The following is a 4,488-nucleotide window of genomic DNA, read 5'->3' as shown; positions in this document are numbered from 1 at the left end:
GATACTAATTATTATGAACCTGAAAAGCTTGCAGTATTGGTTATTCTTTCGTATGTGATGCTGTGGATGGTTGGGCCACTCGCAAATTCAATCAAGGTATAAGCTTTCTTGTAGAGGTCATACCAATTTTATTCTATCTGTTTATATAATTCTTTGACGAGTGTTATGTACACATTATCTCTTTCTAGTAAAGTTTGCTGAACTGGTAAGACTAGACGAAGTTTTAAAAATATATTGGGTTCAGACTTAGGGGATTTGTGGCAAGTCTTGACCACAGAATGGGACATCATTTCCTCTATACTAACTTGTTTAGTTTAAAAAGGTAACTAGTCTATTTGATAAATAAATATTAACCTGGTTTTCTTGATTCAGTGTCGACCTTCGTAGCTGTTCTGGACATGGTTACAGACAGGTTATCTCTATCTCTTTCTGTTTCTGCAAGCCAAAGAATGCGTTGTTAAACTTATAGTTCTTTACATTATTTGATTTTTGTGTTCTTTGAATTAATGTGGCTTTCTTAATATCAGAATTAGCACTACTTGTCTACTTCTTGTTCTTTCCCAAGTTTACAAGTAAGATTTTTCTCCTTTTAATTGTTCATAATTTGCTGTCATTTAAGCATGGGCATGTAAACCTGACTTTTGTGCTGAATTTGTGTAAAGGCCTAGCTTAATCTTCTTGTCCTTGCTAGCATTAGATATTGCTAGCCACTGGCTGCAGATGCTGTCCTTAATGCAAATTTTATGATCCTGCATTTTCTTGTTTAGGGATGATGTTAGTTAGCTGCATTTTATTAGATCCTGCATTTCCCTTCTCTTTTTCAAGCTCCTGTTGACTCCCTTTTTTTTCTTCTTCTAACGTTTGGGTTTTCTAATTACAGACACAATTTTTGATTCTCAGGCGCATTCGGCTCGCCATCTTCTTCAGGCTAAAAGAGGTTTGCAATTTCCTTTTCCTTTTATTGTTCAGATCAGTCTGCTCTGTATGAGGATTTTCATTATTCGTTTAGAGATAACTCTAACTTCAAATGTGACTCGATCTGCCATTTCTGATAAGCTCTTGTATATACAAACAGCACAAATACTTATGAATAGTTGAATAATGATTGCTATTAAACTACTTCAATTTTGTTGATTACTGATTTGAGATATCCATCTTTATAGGATGTCTTAGTATATTTTCATCACTTCATGCAAATCTAGTGCATTACCTATGTCTCTAATCTGTAGAGGATTTTCAGCATGTTGCAATTTGGTTTTACCGTGACATTTGAACTGTTTTGTGTATGCTAAATCCTGAAAGGTTAGAGTTTGGTGATATCAATTATCAAATGTACAAGGCAAGTGGAAAGTGCTACCACATGGCATGTGTCTTAATCACTTTCTTATGTCTTTCATCTAGTATCGCCTCATGAATCATGATTTTATAGTTGCCAATTTTGTCTTGGTTTGTTTGCAAACTCATTGCAAATGTTACTACTTGCTATTAAAATATATATGGAATCTGGGCCAAGATGTTCTCATGATACTGGTTTTCCCCTGAATCTACAGGTTGTTCTGTGAATTTCGAGTTCGTGAATCACACAATAATCACAAGCAAATGCAAAGGACCCAATTATCCACCCAAAGAATGTTGTGGGGCATTCAAAGAATTTGCATGCCCTTACGCCGATGTGTTGAACGATTTACAGAATGATATTTATTTGAGAATTCAAGAAAGGTGTGCTATTTATTTGATATCAAATCTGACTGATGATTCCTTTAAAGTTCCTTGTGATTACTCGAAGTGGCATTATTTAGTGAATTGGACTTGTTGTATCAGCTTCACTTATCTTACCTAGACTATGACTTTCGCAGAACTGGGCTGATTCATGGCGTAGATGAACATGAACTTCAAGATAAAGTAGACAAACATTCAAATGATGTTGCACAAGTTCCAGGGGGAGAAATGAAATCCGAGCAAGGTGAACACATTTATATTTTATAAATGAGCAATTTTATGAACAAAATTAAACTTTTACAAAATTGTTAACTTTGTGAAATTAAAAATATAGATCATGATTACGAAATAGTTATTTTGCTTCCCTCTGGATTTTGATGCGATACTTGTGGCAGGTATAATGTAGCTATGTATGTGTTCATGCATACAAAGAAAGTGGGACTACTTTGGAAGCAGAGTTTATATGAACTTTCCCAAAAGAACTCATGTAGAAGTGTTAGGGCATTATTTTGGAGAACAAATTCTGGTCACTGCATTGTTTGGTTCACACTATCACAATGTTGGTTTGCTATTTGCAATGTCTGGTCACTACTTTAAATGTTCAAAAAATATAGAAGTGATAAGAGTCTAACACTCTTCTTATGATATTCTTCAGGGGCTAATGACTTTGGTCAACTAGGTAATAGAACTGAGGAGTGAAGGAAACATCTAAAGAAAGTAAAGCCATTAGAGTCAGAGTTTGTAAAATTTGTGTCTTGTATAATACTTAATTCTCTTAGAAATTCATTTTTGTTAATGTTTGTAAATTTCATGTACGCAGCTGTTGCATGTATACAGATGACATTGTTGTAGGCTTTTACCAAGTATTGAATGAAGGAACATAAATTTGAGTGCTCCCATGTAGGATTTTATCAGATTTTTTTTTTAATTTGATTCAGCTATAGCCACGCTTTAAAAGCGTGGTAATAAGTTTGTATCTAGCAACACAACTTAAAAAGCGTGGCTATATCTTGTTATCGGGACATTTTAAAAGCGTAGCCATATGTCTTGTTATTGGCACGTTTTTAAAACGTAGCCATATGTCTCTCTATTGGCACGCTTTTAAAGCATAGCCATATCTTGCTGTTGGCACACTTTAAAAGCGTAGCCATATTGGCACATATGGCCACGCTTTTAAAGCGTGGCGATCTTTTAAAGCGTGACAAAAAATAAAGCGTGGCGATAGAGCAACCGGCACCATTGCAGTTGTGACCCTTTCAAAAGCGTGCCGGTAGCTCAAAAAGCATCGCTAAAAGCTATTGCTATGCTTTTTTTGACTTTTCGCCATCCTTTAAAAGTGTAGCAAAAAGCTTGTTTTCTTGTAGCTCCCACCTAGCACTTTGGTTTTAAGTCCTCAAGTTGGACTTATCATTGGAGCTTATGTCAAGGTGGCTTATGCTTCCACTCATCCTTGAGTTGCCAACCATGTTTGCTCCTCAAAAATCCTCCCAGATCCCAAACGAAGTACATCAAGCTCTCAAGCAACCTCAGGCAAACATTGGGATCCAAGATTGTTGGTTGTAGAGTTGTATGCTCGGATCCCACACTTTGGTTTCTCTATCATCCTCTTGTTAACTTTCACTTGTGCCTTTGGATGAATAGCCTCTCCAAGCACCTTTGAAGCACTGATAAATCACTATTTTATGGTTTATCTTGTGCTCAACTGAGTGGTTTTTATCAATTCTTTACCCACTTATTCATACTATTTGCATGGTTTTACATTTGCCTTCCTAATTATGTGCTTTGATTGAAAACATGCTTCTTTGGCCTTAAGTTCCCTATGTTTAAATTCTCTCTTATTACCATTAGATGCCTTGATATGTGTGTTAAGTGATTTTAGAGATTACAGGGCAGGAATGGCTCAGAGGATGGAAAGGAAGCATGCAAAAGTGGAAGGAATACAAGAAGTTGGAGAAATTACTAAGCTGTCCAGCCTGACCTCTTTGCACTCAAACGGCTATAACTTTAGCTACAGAGATCCAAACGATGCAGTTCTAGTTGCGTTGGAAAGCTAACATCCGGGGCTTCAATTTAATATATAATTTGCGATAGCTGCCCCGAAGTTAGGCAACGCGAACGCGTGAATGACGCGCCCGCGTCGGATCTGCAAACTTCAATCCGCGCAGACGTGTGGACGACGCCTCCGCGTCACTTTCCCGCGACCTGAACGTAACAGAAATCGCAGGGGGCGATTTCTGGGCTATTTTTGACCCAATTTTCAGCCCAGAACACATAGATTAGAGGCTATAAAGTGAGGGAATGCATCCATTCAGAATATGCTTTCAAATTCATAATTTTAGTTTTAGATGTAGTTTTTAGAGAGAGAGAGAGGCTCTCTCCTCTCTCTTAGGATTTAGTTTTAGGATTTAGGATTATTTCTTCTTCATCACAGGTTCAATGTTCCTCTTATTTATTTTCTACTTTTATTATATACTTTTAATTATTATTTATCTTTTCAATTTGGCTTATGCTATATTCATGTTATGATTTTCTTAATTAATATTATTTGAGGTATTTCAGATTTAAGATCGCTTTGCTTTATTTATATTGATACTTTTAATTTAATTTAGATATTTTCTTCCTTTTGGCTTTGGTTAAGTAATTGGTAACGCTTGAGCTGTCAAATAAAGCAGTGGTTGAAATTGGGAGTTGCTCCAATAACTCTAGTCTTTCCATAGGAATTGAGTAGGACATGAGGATTAAGCTAATTAATCTACTTGATTTACCTTC

General features: G+C 36.1%; 1 long non-coding RNA gene across 2 annotated transcripts; it reads left to right on the top strand.

Moving 5' to 3' along the window:
* LOC107633249 lies at nt 266-2,611 on the top strand. 2 transcript variants are annotated; one of them, XR_002359446.1, is made up of 4 exons: nt 266-412; nt 881-937; nt 2,115-2,206; nt 2,375-2,611. It is a non-coding gene; the product is annotated as an uncharacterized LOC107633249 (long non-coding RNA). The 2 variants fall into 2 exon arrangements; XR_002359445.1 differs by having other exon boundaries at nt 2,115-2,245.

This window comes from Arachis ipaensis, chromosome B03, assembly GCF_000816755.2.
Source record: "Arachis ipaensis cultivar K30076 chromosome B03, Araip1.1, whole genome shotgun sequence".
NCBI lineage: Eukaryota > Viridiplantae > Streptophyta > Magnoliopsida > Fabales > Fabaceae > Arachis > Arachis ipaensis.
This window is presented reverse-complemented; position numbering and strand designations above follow the sequence as displayed.